Source organism: Monodelphis domestica, chromosome 1 (genome assembly GCF_027887165.1).
Source record: "Monodelphis domestica isolate mMonDom1 chromosome 1, mMonDom1.pri, whole genome shotgun sequence".
NCBI lineage: Eukaryota > Metazoa > Chordata > Mammalia > Didelphimorphia > Didelphidae > Monodelphis > Monodelphis domestica.
Window position 1 is genome coordinate 212,198,096 of NC_077227.1, and position 15,736 is coordinate 212,213,831.

At 36.4% G+C, this 15,736-nt stretch overlaps 1 protein-coding gene across 5 annotated transcripts in view; it reads right to left on the minus strand.

The window, feature by feature from the left end:
• AKAP6 (A-kinase anchoring protein 6) overlaps positions 1–15,736 on the minus strand; it is a 616,970-nt gene that overhangs the window by 474,323 nt on the left and 126,911 nt on the right. The gene's annotated exons all lie outside the window — the stretch shown is intronic.

The following is a 15,736-nucleotide window of genomic DNA, read 5'->3' on the forward strand; positions in this document are numbered from 1 at the left end:
CAAGCTGAATAGTCAACCATTTTTTCTTGGCACAGATAGTAAGCATCATATATATCCACATTTAACAATCAGTTGATCATTTCTATAATCATTAGGAAAAGTGAATCATTCTTTTTCTTGCAACTATTCAGGAGGCCAAGAAAAAACTGGAAATAGTTAAATGAGAGAATATAATCATTTCTAACCTAGGAATGGGGAACTGTTCTCTTTGACATCCTCATTTACAAAATATGTCAGCATCATACTCAGCCATGGCTTAGACTTTCCATTCCCAAAGAGTGCCAAAAGTAACTTCCTTTATAAGGACAGGTAGCCAAACTATGGAAAGGTGCTCCTTGAGAGGAAGATCTGCTAGCTGAGAGTTTCCTCAACCTATGGGCTAACTTAAATTTGATGATGAACATGAGTTAGGGTTATTTTTATTATCACAAAAATATAGGTGTATTCAGTAAAGTATTCAGTAAAGTAAAATTCAGTCACTTTTTGCTGACTTTCTAGAAAATCCACAACAAAAGGTTTTATCCACTTGCTCAAGTTCCTAAAAAAACAGTATTCAGCACTGGCATTCTTTCTACAACATTAAAGAGATTATTACCCTATGGTTCAGTGAGCATGATGGAGAGAACATGAGTCACACATAACCAGTTCTGATGCAAAAGTCTTTACAGAATTATATTGCAATTAAATTCTATTAAACTACTGTATAATTGAAGAATGCAAACATGTTATTTCATTACATACCTAATACAGATTAAATTATATACTGATTTTTGTTCATTCTCCCTTAGATTTTTTTTTCTTTCATATTTGGCCCATATTTCTTATTCTGACTTTCGTTACCCCCTGTTGGGTTATCAGCACTTACTGCCCAGATTATTGGAATAGCCTTCTTACTGATCTCCATGACTCAAATCTCTCTTTTCTGCATTCTGAACAATGCTTGCCAGTTTAGTTTTGTAGAACACCATCTTCACCTTTTTTTTTTCCTACTGGCTCCTCTGTCACATTTAGCACCCATTATCTCATTGCTGTTTTTCTATTGAAATGAATATATTACAGATGCTATAGCTACTCTATCTTCTAAATAATCTATGGTGGGTAAATATAGCTTCTGTGAATTTCTTTAATGATTTAACCATGTTGTTTCATTTTATTAAATAAAATCAAACTGAAAGGCAATCTGGTATAGTGGACAAAGGGTCAACTTTGGAGTCAGCAAGACTTGAATTTAAGTCCTACCTTTGAGATCATTCTGACTGAGACATTATATGACCCTGAATGAGTCACTTTACCCTATTTGCCTTAGTTTATTCATCTGCATAATTAGATGAAGATAGAAATGGCAAGTCTCTCTAGTATCTTTGCTAAGAAACCTCAACCCCAAACAGGAGTCATAATCAGACACAACTGAAAATGACTAAACAACAATACTCTGTAAGGCATTTAATGTCTCAGTGTCCCAGGTATTTCTCTACTCAATCAAACAAGCATTAATTAAATACCTATTGTATTCTAGGCACTATGCTAGACATTGGGGCTACCAGAAGAAAGAATAAAATTATTCATATTCATACAGAGCTTATATTGTAATGGAGGAAACAAGTAAATATATCAGTACTGTAACTAAAACCAGAGTGAAAATTACCCCATCTTATTTTAACCTGATGACATAACTAGGCAGGAACAGATCTTGATGAGTCAATAATTCATAGGCCCTTGGCCAAGTGCTAAAAGACAAGAATTCTATTGTACACACAAGTCACCTTTGGATTCGCCAAGGAAACTTGGACACATTCTAGGGGTTATTTATAAAATATCAAGGTAGTTGACAAAAGATTCATTCCAGAAATTGGACTGAGAAGGGAATTCAACTGAATCACCTAAAAAAAGAAGCATGTGGCAAGGGTTGGGGAAAGAGAAGCCTTTGTTTGACGTTGGTCGGGTTTCTTTCCTTGCCACTTCCATTCAAACTTCAAATAGTCTAGAGTATTTGGGGCTTCCCTTCTCACAATTCAAGTCCTGGCAAGATCCCACTGGCACTGTGGCTTTGGGTAGTAGCACCTACATTAGGAGCCAAAGACATATTGAACTTTAAGCTCAATAAGGGAGACAGCAAACTATGCCTAAAGGGAATTTCCTGAGCATCCCACAGATGAAAGAAAAAGGTTTCCAAAAACCAAGGAGCTATGAATTACCCCTTTGCCATACTTGCTCTCTAAGGTTGAGATCACTTTCCCTTAACCTCTGCATTTGTTAGAATAGCCTTCTTACTGATCTCTAGTATGTCACTGGAAAGTATGTCACTGATGTTTAGGGGAATGGTATGTATCAAATGTTTTTCTAATTGTCTTATTTTAGCAAATTCCTTTCTAAAAGTAACTTAAGGTTGACTGATTTAATTGATTCTCAACAGATAATCTTGGGAAGGGAAGCAACTGATTCTTAAGCTGACAGAATTAGGAAAATATCTACTGACCCCTCAGAGTTACCCCTAGAATCCTGAGAGGGCATCATAAGTAGTCTAGCTCTGCTAAGCCAACTCATTTGTGAGAGCAGGAGTTGGGAATGTATCCTCAAAGATGATATGGGCTACTATATATGTATGTGTGTGTGAATAAAAATTAATAGTAATTTTAAAATAAGATAGTTTGGGAGAGAGTGCACTTGAAGGAAAATGCTGACTGCAGAAGATTGTGCCTCAACTGTTTTTTTTTTTAAGGAATAAAAGGATTCTATGATGCAGAGGGTATAGAATAAGTGTATTCTAGGCATGGAAGGTAAGGAAACTAGGGGAAAGGGTCAAGATAGGAGATGGAATGTTGTGATCGAGGAGGAGAGAGAAGGCCAGTCTAGATGGATCACAGAAAGGAGGAGGAAGAATAATGTCCAGTGATGCTGGAAAGATAGGTTGGAGTCAGGTTGCATAGGATTCTGAAAGCTAAATAGCAGAGTTTGTATTTATTCTACAGATACCAGAAGGCCACTAGAGTTAGCCAAATAGGGAGCTTTATAGTCAGATCTTCCCTGAAGAAAAATTACTGTGCCAAAAGTGTGTAGGAAGGACAAAAGTGATGACAATCTGAAGTAGGCAACCTAATTAGAAAGATGATGTAATAATCTAAGGGAAAGGTGATGAGGGCTGAATGAGAGAAATATTGTGACATGGCAATATTTGATAAGTAACAGGGTATTTGGGGTTACTTTTTAAACAAGAATTCGAGGATTGTGGCAATATTAAAAATTTGGGACACTAGAAACATATCAAAGATTTCTTTGACAGAAATAGGAAAGTCTAAAAATATATGGAGTTCAGTTTTCCACATGACTCCAAGACATCTAGCTTACAAATGGAGATGTGGTACAGGCTGGTATTAGAGATATAGCTCTTGGAGAAAGAGAGAGAGGAGAGAAGGCCTGAGACAGGATCTTAGAGAATGTAGAAAATTAGGGACCATCTTGGGATTGAGGAGTTAGAAAAGAAGACTAAAAAGAAGTGTTCAGACTTATAGAAGGAGAACCAGGAAAGAGTCACATCACAAAAACCCAGCATATTCAGAATGAGGTGATCAACAATGTCAAAAGTGGCAGATGGATTAAGAATGAGAAAAGATCATTATAATTATAGCAATTAAGAAATTGGTGGTAATTTTGGAGAGTGATGAACTTGAAAATCAAATTTCAAGGCCCTAAAGCATGAGAGGGAAAAAAGAAGAGGTAATGAGTGCAGAATTTTTTTTTTATTTTGCTGAGAAAGGAAGGAAAGCTAAAAGATGACAGCTTGAAGAAATAGTATAGTCTACCCAAGGCATTTTGGAGATAGGGTGATTTGACCATATCTGAAGACAGTAGGAAAAGAACCAGTTGAAAGAGAGAAGTTTGAAGATTTGGAAGGAAGGGAAGATGACTGAAATTGAATCTGCTCGTGAAAACAGAAGGGGATGAAATTATTTAGAAAGGTTGATCTTAGAAAGCAAAAGGGTTACCTCTTTGTTAGAGATTGGGGGAAAAGGAGAGAGTAGAAGGTAATGTCAAAGAGGTTTTTGATAAAGAAAATGGAGGAAAAGTTGGACACTCCCTAAATGACTTTAATTTTTTAGTAAAATATGAGAGACAAGGTCCTCAGCTGATGGTATTGGGGAAGGATGGGGAACTTTAGGATGGAAAAGAAGGTATGCAAGAGCTTCTGTGGAAACTGAGATAGAGATTCTTTTAGGCAGAAATAAAAGGATTGTCAATGCAGTTAGTACCTAGTTGAAGCAGATAGCATTATAAGTTGTCAAAAAGCTGTCAATTAGGATCGGTAAAGGATACACTTTTAAAAATCATATGTCTGAGCAACAAGAAATGTCATGACGATAATAATTAAGAAATTTTCACTATTTAGAGGCAGATCTAGAGACGGGAAGTGGAGAAGAAAAAAACTTTTAATTAGGTTGTAGAAATGTCATAAAAATCATGAGACTAGAATTTAATTAGTAGCTTAAATCACTGAGGTCTTTCCTTGAAAAGCTTGGAACATTCTTCCCTGCCATAAGTAACCATTTTATTTCTAAATTATGTGATGTTCTTATTTTTTTAAAAAATTCTAGAATATATGCATTTTGGACCACACTTGCTTGAATTTCTGCCAGATCTGTCTGGATCATTGACTGAGATCTTCTCAAAACTGTGTTTTAGAGATATAGCTACAATCATGTGGATTTTGTATTTCAGAAGATTTTTGTAATTTATGGCATTTGTTTTAAAAAATTGATGATGTCATTAAGAATCTCAGAATGGTGAAAATAAAGGAGAAAAAAATCTCTTTTAAAAAAGAGATTTCATACCCCAAAGCGATAATAAGGAAAAAGACTTGTACGAGAATATTCATAGCCATGCTCTTTGTGGTGGCAAAATATTGGAAAATGAGGGAATGCCCTTCAATTGGGGAATGGCTGAACAAATTGTGGGATCTGTTGGTGATGGGATACTATTGTGCAGAAAGGAATAATAAACTGGAGGAATTCCATGTTAACTGGAACGACCTCCAGGAATTGATGCAGAGTGAGAGGAGCAGAATTAAGAAAACATTGTACACAGAGACTGATACACTGTGGTACAATCGAAGGTAATGGACTTCTCCATTAGTGGCAATGCAGTGTCCCTGAACAATCTGCAGGGATCTAAAAAACACTATCCACAAGCAGAGGATAAACTGTGGGAGTAAAAACACCGATGAAAAGCAACTGCTTAACTACAGGGGTTGAGGGGATATGATTGAGGAGAGACTCTAAATGAACACCCTAATGCAAATACCAACAACATGGAAATGAGTTTGAATCAAGGACACATGTGATACCCAGTGGAATCGCGTGTCGGCTATGGGAGGGGTGGAAGAAAAGAAAATGATCTTTGTTTCTAATGAATAATGTTTGAAAATGACCAAATAAAATAATGTTTAAAAGGGAAAAAATTAAAATTAAAAAAAATAAAAAAGAGATTTCATACAAACCGATTCCCAGGAAGAATTTCCAAAATGACAAAAAGCTGTACTCTTTCCATAGAAAGGCAACCAGAAAGAGGCAGATAAGAACAATCTGGCCACTCCCTTAGATTAAAAACTGCTTTGCTATAAGAAGTATAAGCAGCAAAGGAAAATCAGAGCTTTCTCCCAGAATGCCAACATCTTGCCAGGGGTGACCTTCCTTCCTGAGGGGGCACATTTCCTTCCTGTACCCACCTGAAATAGAGTAGTAATATATATCAGAGTCCCCACACTATGTGGGCTGAACTAGTTCTTTGCCTTAAAAGGTGTTGAAACTATCCTTGAGAGTTACTTGGCTCAGGCAACTAAAGGCTTGGACATTGCTTCCTGATCACCTAAATGTAAAGAAAGCCATAAACAGCATTTCAGCCCCAAATTGAAACTTGTCCAGCAAACTCCTATGGACAACCAGAGGTAGGGGAGCTGGGTTATCCCCGATGTCTGTCTTTATAAAATATTTTTCCTTGGTATATATACTATCCTTTTGTTAACTGTTAGATGGACTCTGGGTATCTAAGGACTTTCCCATTTTGAACCTACACTATTTAGGGCCTGGCTTGGTCAGCATTGGCCTGTAACATCTTGCCACAACTGATTTTACCCCAGGTGCAAGAATTCCTAAAGTTTTTTTTCACAATCATCGCATTCTTGCCAAGCCAGTCCCTATGGGGTATAATACATTGCCCATCTATTCAAACAAGAATTTAACTTGAAGACTACATTCTGTATGGAGTATGCCAATAGCATAATGATGTTGAAAACTTGGGAAAATTCCAGAAAAAAAAAGAAACAAAAATGAATAATGGAAGTATAATATGATTGACTAATGAGGAAAGATTAAATGGAAAGAACATCTTCTCTAAATAATCACAGCTGTTCTAAGCAGCAACCTAGGGAGACATGATCACAGCTGAGCACAGAGATGTGACAACAGCAAAAAGTGGAAGGAGATTTTCTGTATCAAAAAGAAGAAAAAAATAAAGTTGGAAGGATCAATGAGATGAAAATGAAATTTAGGCTAAGCATCTAGGAGAAATTATACAATGTTGCACTTTGTAATAAACCTACCCAACAAGACAGAAGAGTCAGACTTACAGATTTTAAATTAATGCATTATTTTAAAATTCTTTATCCTAATATTTAAGGTTTTCATACAGCACTTTGTACTCCTTTTATCTACCAGGGCTCTGCTTTTGTATTGTAGCTATTTTTATATTAATTATACTCCCCATGCTAATTATGAATCCTATAAATATCCTCACTTAGACCTCCTTTTTCTTAGCTAAACATCCCTACAGGCTTCAAACAATCTTCCCTTGGCATTAATTTGAAGACTTGTCACCATTCTGGTTCTCTTCCTTTGGATGTTAACTAGCTTATGTATGGGGCATTCAGGGAAGACTAGTACTTCTGGGGTGAGGGCTTGCTGTGCCCTTTTCAGGGGTTGCTTTCCTCCTTTGATGTCCAGCTGCCACTCACCTCTGAGCTGTGGCTCCAGAAAGCTGTACCATACACAGTGGCCACATCCTGGTAAACCTTCCCAGTAGGCAGGGTAAACCAAGATGAAAGTAACTGACAGCCCTCAAATTCACTGGTGAGTTATGGGGTTGTCCAAAAGCATGTGAAGACTTCCCTGGCAAAAGGGGCAGATAAGAACAATTCGTTCCAATGACCATGAAGGCAGTAGAAACTATGGAGCACTGAGAGATGAGTTAGACATTAAAGTCACCCACTGCATCTCTAGTCATCATCAGTCTTCTTGACTTTTGTCTTGCCATTGGACTTCAATGGCTCTGGAAGAGAGTGAGGCTGTGGGCAACTCTACTTCACTTAAATCCAATTTGTGTGTCAGTCAAAAGAAATCCTCAAGTACAAAGGACAACAACCAACTTGCTAATGCCCTTCCTAAAACATGGTACCAGAAGTGGTACTGGGTGATGGTACCCATGGCAATGGCTCAGGATGCAATGGATGACTTTGGTTCCCTCGATGTCTAACCAAGCTCTAAATGCTCCACAGTACCAGCTTTTACTACCTACATAGCCAGTGGAACTTCAGATAATGTTTTAGATATAGAACCAAGGCAGAGGGCAATGAAAGTAGAACTCTTCCCCACTCTCTATCCCTCATCCTGATGATGTACTCCCAAATCCCATTAGTTTCCATTTACTCCTTTCATTCACACTGCTCACTCATTGAACCTGAAAATCTCTATGCCTTTTTCAAATGAACTATCTAGTCACACTTCCTCCAATGTGTACTAGATATACTAGAGAGGCCCTGAGGTCAGGGCTTGTGTTATTTTTAGTTTTGTGTTTCCAACATTTAGCAAGACACCTGGAATTAGCATATGCCAAGTGCTTTAAAAAAAAAAAAACAACTCCTGTTGACATAAAGCTCATTTTTGTTGCCTAAGTATAAAACTTTATATCTGTCCTTTTTAAATTTCATTTTATTATATTCAACTCAAGGTTCCTTTTCTATCTCCTCCTCTTATTTGTTTAATTTGATTTAATTAGACAAAGGCTCATAAAGCGCCTACTATGTAAGAGCTCACTAGATTTAGACTTTTAAATTGTATTCGAAATTTCCCTGCCTTTAAAAATAGTTTACTAAACCTAATTTTATCTTTCTTGATGACTCAGAATCATCATTGTGCACATCAGTCACTATAATGAGATATTACAGTGACATTCTCACAAGTTACTGAAGCCCATCAGGATATTTTAAACCCTATCAAATGGCCCCAGATTGCTGTATTTTTCTGAAAAATTCTGTCTGCTTTTTACCTTGTCTCCACCTTTGATGTTAGGCTGTCAGCTATCACTACCACTTACTACCCATTTGACCTTGGTAAAATCACAATCTCTCTAAATCTAGCTCCTCATCCACAAAAGTAAAGAGTTTAGATAGCTCTAGAGTTCCTTTCAAATTGGAATCTATGATCCTACCTTTTCTTTTAACATTCCTTTTTCCATTCTACCACCCCTCCCTGCTTTTCCTAATATACTATTCCTTATTTCACTAAGAGAATAAAAAGTTCTAGAAGGTCAGTATTATTTTTATTTTATTTTATTTTTTTGGATTTTTTACCCTAGTTAAAGACAAGATCTTGTATATGAAAGGACAACAAATTGTGAGCTGGAAGAGGCCTTAAAGGACATGTAGTTCCATTTACTTATTTTACATATGGGGAACTTGAGGCTCAAAGAGGTGGCATGACTTGCCCAGGTATCTCAGGTAGGATTTGAACTCAGGTTTTCCTGACTCCAAGTCCAATGCCCTACCCACTATGCCAAGCTGTATCTAATGTTCACTGAACTATTTACTTTTAATATGGTGAAAGGGTAACTAGATGGCACAGTAGATACAGTGGTTGACCTGGATTGAGGAAGATTTATCTTCCTCAGTTCAAATCCAGCCTCAGACACTTACTAGTTATGTGATCCTGTGCAAGTCACTTAATCCTGTTCACCTCAGTTTCCTCAGATGTAAAATGAGCTGGAGAAGGAAACCACTCCAGTATCTTTCCCAGAAAAATCCCCAAAGGGGTCATGAAGAGTCTAACATGACTGAAAAGAACTAAACAACAACAAAAATATGATAAAAAGTCAAATAACTCAGTATATGTGAGATAAGAATTCACAGCCAAAATATGCAGACTGAGAGTTTAAAAGATGCTTCAAGGAAGGCAGTGCATGAGATTACCATCATAGGCTTTGTGGTAGCTAAATTGGACTCTCAGAGACTTCCCCCATTTGACTTAAGCCTTTTCCTATATCTTCTAAACAGTTAACTTTGACATGAGCTTTATTCCCAAATGAACAATGTCAGATTATGATTCCTGCCTTTAAAAAAGGTAGCAATATACCCTTAAGAAGAGACTCCTAATATTCAATATGTAATTAAATAACAATGAAATCCTAAACTATTTATTATCAAACATCAATTTAATGACAGATAGTTGAGAGCAGGAAATAGATGTGGGGTGGTATAGGCTCGTAGGAAGAAGGAAAGGCTTGAGCTAGAGGCTGCATAGAGTATTGGAAAGCAAATTGCACTAGGAATCAAGAGGCATAAACATCAAAAGAAGAGCAATTATGTACCCAGGGTCAAAACCTTAGATTGCTATATGATTACTCAACAGATTAAGCTTGTTGTGATGGAAAACAGAGATTAGTGGAAAGAACTTAGAATCATAAAGATTTAATATTGAGCCCAGAAAGGTGCTGGTTCTGGGGGCTTGAACTCAACACAGGAATTGAGTTCCACCTGCACTTGACCAAGAATTCCCATTATCTCATACAAAAAAAAAAAGTGGGTCATTCAACTTTTCCTTGAAGGCTTCTGTTCTCTCCTGAGGTAGAACAGTCTCCTTTTTGGATGGCTTTTATTAGGAAAAGTTTTCCTTACATTAAACTGAAATATATTCAACTTTACATCATTTGTCATAATTATTCTCTTCTGGGGCCAAGAATTCAAATTCTTCTTCCACAGGATATCCCTTCAAATGTTTGGAGGTAATTATCACATCTCCCATAAATCTCTTATCCAGGTTAAACATCCCCAATGTGCCTTCAAACAATTTTCATATTGTGTGATCTCAAGAAGTTTCACCATCCTAGTTGTCTTCTTCTGATCCCTTTTTAAATTATTAATAATTTTTTAAAACCCAGCTCCTAGAACTGAAGATAATACCCCTAGATATAGTCTAATCTGAATAGATTATTTTCTTCTCCAGGCTATACATCCCCAATTCTTTCAAATGATTTTCATACTATATAACTTCAAGATCTTTTACCATTCTGCTTGCCCTCCTTTAAGACCCCCTTTAGATTATCAAAGTCCTTTTAAAAATATTGCAAGAAAAATTTGTTATGGTAACAAGAACTGGACATAACCCAGATATATTTTGATAAGACTATTGCTTCAACTGGAGAAGGAAATGGAAAACCATTCTAGTATCTTTGCCAAGAAAACTTCCTGGACAGTATGCTGCATGAGGTCATGAAGAGTCAGACACATCTGAATGGCTGAAAGAGAACTTTCAAGTAGAGATGTTCTTTAAAGCAATGGATGTATTTCTATAAGGGTTTTTTGGAAAAAACAATAGAATAGATAAGAAATCTCTGGTGAAGATGTAAATTTGAGAGTCAGCCACAAAGAGTTAAGAGTAGAGGTAGTGGAGGATGAATGAGTTCACCAAGGCAATCTGTTTGGAGTATAGAGCAACAGGATAAAATAGGGTCAAAGACAGAATCTTGAGGGTATCTCCAGTAAGACGACTGGAGAAAGAACAGGTACCAAAAGAGAAGACAGAGAAGGACATTTATAAAATCAAGTGGAAACTAGGAAGAATTGTATCTCAGAAACAGAGGGGGAAATCCCTATTCGAGGTATATTTTCCAAGAGATAATGTTCCCAGAGTCCCAGAACTTGTGTCTTTGTGGTATCTTGTGCATGACTCTGTGTAGTGACCATTACAGCATTATCTTCCTTGTCCTGATCAAAGACTTGTTCCGAGAGAGAAAGACAGACAGACAGACAGACACAGAGAGACACAGAGACAGAAACAGAGACAGAAACAAAGAAAGAGGAAGAAAGAGAGAAAGAAAAGGAGAAAGAGAGGAACAAGAGTTTCATGAAGCAAGTGGCCAATAGATTCAAGTACAACAAAGTTTGGAAAAATCCATTGGATTAGGCAAGAAGACCACTATTGGTCATATTCAAAAGTAGTTATGGTGGAAATGGAAAACAGATTACAAAGAGTTAAGAAGCAAATCGATGAATAGAAAGTGGAGAAAATGGTTACATATCATATTTTCAAAAGATTTGGTTGAGGAAGAAAGTAGAAGAAAGGGAACACACTAGCCAAAAGGGCAAATGTACAGATTTCCTTGTTTTTGTTTGGGGGGGCTTTTGAATTTTTGGTAAATGTGAGAAGACAAGATAATTGAGAGCAGAAGGGAAGACATAATCTAGTCTCTCTGATCCTACCAAATGTATTTGCCTCCCTTGATAGCAATAGTTATTTCTTAGAATGTTTATCACTTCATTGCATAGATGAGCAACTAGAGAACACTTTCTTTGAAAGCTAGGAACCTGCTTAAAGAAATTCCCTGTACTCCAATTCCTCTTTGCCATCTGTCCATGTGAAGTGTAGCAGATATCCCTAATATGCAAAATTTCCTTTACACAGAAAATATTGTCAGCCCCAACAGTTTGAATGAAGGCCAGGAAAGTTATGAGCAATTATGCTTTACCACTTCAATCCCTCCCTTCTTACTACATGTCTGTTTGCCAATTCATAGAGGAGTCTTCTCTAAGCATGCAAAGAAAAAGGCTGTGAAGTTAACTCTGTCCACTACTGCAATGAAACATATATTACTCCTAGAGAAAAAAACTAACTTCTCAAAACTGTAATGCTCAGAACATAAAAATAATATTATTAGAGAGCTGATTTCTTCTCATGCGCTGACTTTTGACCTTTCATTGACTATCCATTCCTTCTCTATAGGATGAAGATTAAAGATAAAACTCAAGTCAGGCCACTGAATCCCATTCAAACAAATATCTATGAAGCACCTAAAATGTGGTAGAAAAAAATCAAGTACATTATTGGTAGATAAAGAACTATTAGTACATATTAGGCAATATAGGAGTAGCTAGGTGGCTCAGTAGATATCCTGCTCTGCCTGGAGTCAGAAAGACCCGAGTTCAAATCCAACTTCAGACACTTACTAGCTGTGTGACTTAGATCATTTAACCTTATTTGTATCAATTGCCTCATCTATATAATGAGCTGGAGAAGGAATAGTAAATAACTCTAGTATCTTTGCCAAGAAAACCCCAAATTTGGGAGGCAGAGCCAAATTGATGGAGGAAGTATACAGACTCATCTGGTTGCTACCAAATTACCCTCCAAAAACCTATGATATAACACAGCAGGAATTCTGGAACAGCATAACCCACAAAAAGGTGGGGTGAAGTAATTTTCAACCCAAAACAACTAAGAAGATCAGAACATGGGATCTAATGCACCAGGGTTAAAGTGGAGCCCAAAGCAGCCCACCAAGGCAGCTCCTAACACAGCAATGGGCCCTGGGTACAGCTCAAGCAGTAGCAAAGGTTTCTGGAGTTCTCAGCTGCAGATGGTAATGGGGGTTAGACAATTGCTCAGGAGGAGATTACAGAGGTCCCCTTTCCAGCTCTGGGAACAAGAATTGGGCTGCATTGCTCATACACAGAACCAGGAAGCAGTCCTGGAGAGAGATTTCAGACTGAGAGGAAGTACTAGCAAATACCAACACTTGTGGCCACAGGAGTCCAAGGGATCCTGATCACAGTTCCAAAGGGTAAAAGAACATTTGTGATCACTCACAGAAAAAAGCACAAGCCAAAGGCATATTAAATACACTTTTCCTTACATTATAGCACCATGGAAGAGCTGAAAACAGATAAATCTTCAGTCAGATCTGAAATTAGTTGCACAAAGGACTTGAAGCTTGGAATGATCCTTTCACCAGAGTTAACAGAGTCCAATTTTAACAGTTTCTTAAATTAAAAGAAAAGACAAAGGCTGGAAAATGAGCAAACTACCAAAAAAAGTAACAAAGAAAATTACTTTGGTGACAAGGAAGATCAAAATACAAACTCTGGAGAAGACAACAAAGCCAATGCTGCTGTATCCAAAAGCTCAAAGAAAAAAATTAATTGCTTCCAAGCCCAAAAATAATTAATGGAGGAGCTCAGAAAAGATTTTTAAAATAAAATAACAGGGGTAGAAGAAAACTATGAAAAGAAAAGAGTGATTTAGGAAAATCATTTTTAAAGGATCAACAATTTAGTAAAGGAGGAATAAAAGATATTGAAGATATTAATAATTCAAAAAACAGAATAGGCCAATTGGTATCAGATGAACAAAAATCCAATGAGGAGAAGAAATCCTAAAAAAAGCAGAATTAGCCAAAGGAAAAGGATTTACAAAAATGCACTTAAGGGGAAGAACTTCTTAAAAGGCAGAATTGGCTATATGGAAAAAGGGGTAGTCAGATTCACTGAAGGGAGAAAAAAAACTCTTTACAAAGTAAAACTGGCCCAATAGAAAAGGAGGTACAAAAGCTAACTCAAGGAAATCAGGCCTTAAAATTTAGAATTGGGCAAATGAAAGCTAATAACTCCATGCATCATCAAGAAACATCAAAAAGTTAAAAGCACGAAAAAACAGAAGAAAATGTGAAACATGTCACTGGAAAAACAACTGGACTAGAAAATGAATCCAGGAGAGACAATCTAAGAATTATTAGACTATTTGAAAGCCATGATTAAAAAAAACACAGTTTAGACATTCTCTTTTAAGAAATTATCCAAGAAAACTGCCCTCTTATTCACGAACCAGAGGCAAAATAGAAATTAAAAGAATCAACCAAATACCTCTGGAAAGAGATCCCAAAAGGATAACTACCAGGAATATTATAGTCAAATTCCAGAACTCCCTGGTCAAGGAGAAAATATTGCAAGTAGCCAAAAAAGAAACAATTCAAATATCATGGAGCCATGCTCAGAATAACACGAAATTTAGTCGCCTTTACATTAAAGGATCAGAGGTCCCAGAATATGATATTCCAGAAAGCAAAGGAGGTGGGACTTGAAACAAGAATCACTTATCAAACAAAACTGAGCATAATTCTTCAGGAGAAAAAAATTAATATTCAATGAATTAGAGGACTTTCAAACATTCTGATGAAAAGACCAGAGCTGAATGGAAAATCTGATTCAAATACAAGACATTCAGTACAGTTAATCCATGTACATCCCTATATAAGAAATTATTCTTGTAATTATGAGAAATTTAGCATTATTAGGGCATTTGGAAGAATTATATATTAGACAGATGGCAAGGATATGAGTTCAATATGATGGGAGAATGTAAAAAAATAATAATAATAAAATAAAATTGGGGCATCTGAGTGGCTCAGTGGATTGAGAATCAGACCTAGAGACAGGAGGTCCTAGGTTCAAATGTGGCCTCAGACAGTTCCTAGCTGTGTGAACCTGGGCAAGTTACTTGACTCCCATTGCCTAGCCTTTACCACTCTTCTGCCTTGGAACCAATTACACAACATTAATTCTAAAATGAAAGGTAAGGATTTTTATATAAATTAATTAAATTAAAATAAGGCCTGAGAAGAAGAAATGCATTGGAAGGAAGGGGAAGGGGAAAATAGAATGGGATACATTATTTTATATAAAAGAGGCATGTGGGGGACTTCATCCCAAAAAAAGATAAAAAGCAAAAAGGGGAAAGACCTATATATACAAAAATATTTAAAGTAGTTCTTTTTGTGGAGGCAAAATAATGGAAAATGAGGGGATATCTATCAATTGGGGAATGGTTGGGCAACTTATATGATTATAATGGAATACTATTATGCAGTAAGAAATAATAAGCAGTAGAACTTCAGAAAAATCTGAAAAGATATTAACTGAAGTACAGTGAAATAAGCAGAACCAGAAGAACATTATACACAGTGAAAACAATACTGTTGAATAAACAACAGTGAATAGTTTAGCTATTCTCAGTAAGACAGTGATCTAAAACTATCCCAAAGAACTCAGGATGAAAAATGCCATCTGCTTCCAGAGAAAAGAATGGTTAGAGTATGAATCCAGATCAAAGCAAAAAATTTTATTTCCTTCATTATATTTTATTCAAGTTTTCTTCCATGAAAGGATTAATAAGGGAAATGTTTTAAATGATTGCACATTTAATATATATATATATATATGAGATTGCTTATCATCTCAAGTCATGGAGTATTAGGGGAGTGGAGAAGGAAGGAGAGAGTTTAAGACAATATATTTGGAAAATGTTGAAACTATTTTTACATATAATGGGGGAATTTTTAATTAAATTTTTATAAATCATAAAATCTATATAGTGCCACAAAGAGTTGGACAAAAAACAACTGAACAACAACAACATAGATAGAATAATAATGTATATTTATAAATATTTATAAACAAAAGGGAGAAAGGAACAAAGTCTGGGTCCATTAAAAGTGCTAAGATGGGGCAGCTGGATGGCTCAATGGATAGAAAGCCATTCCTAGAGAGAAAAGTTCATGGATTCAAATCTGGTCTCAGATACTTCCTAGCTGTGTGATTCTGGGCAAGTGACTTAACCCCAATTGCCTAGCTCTTAACAATCTT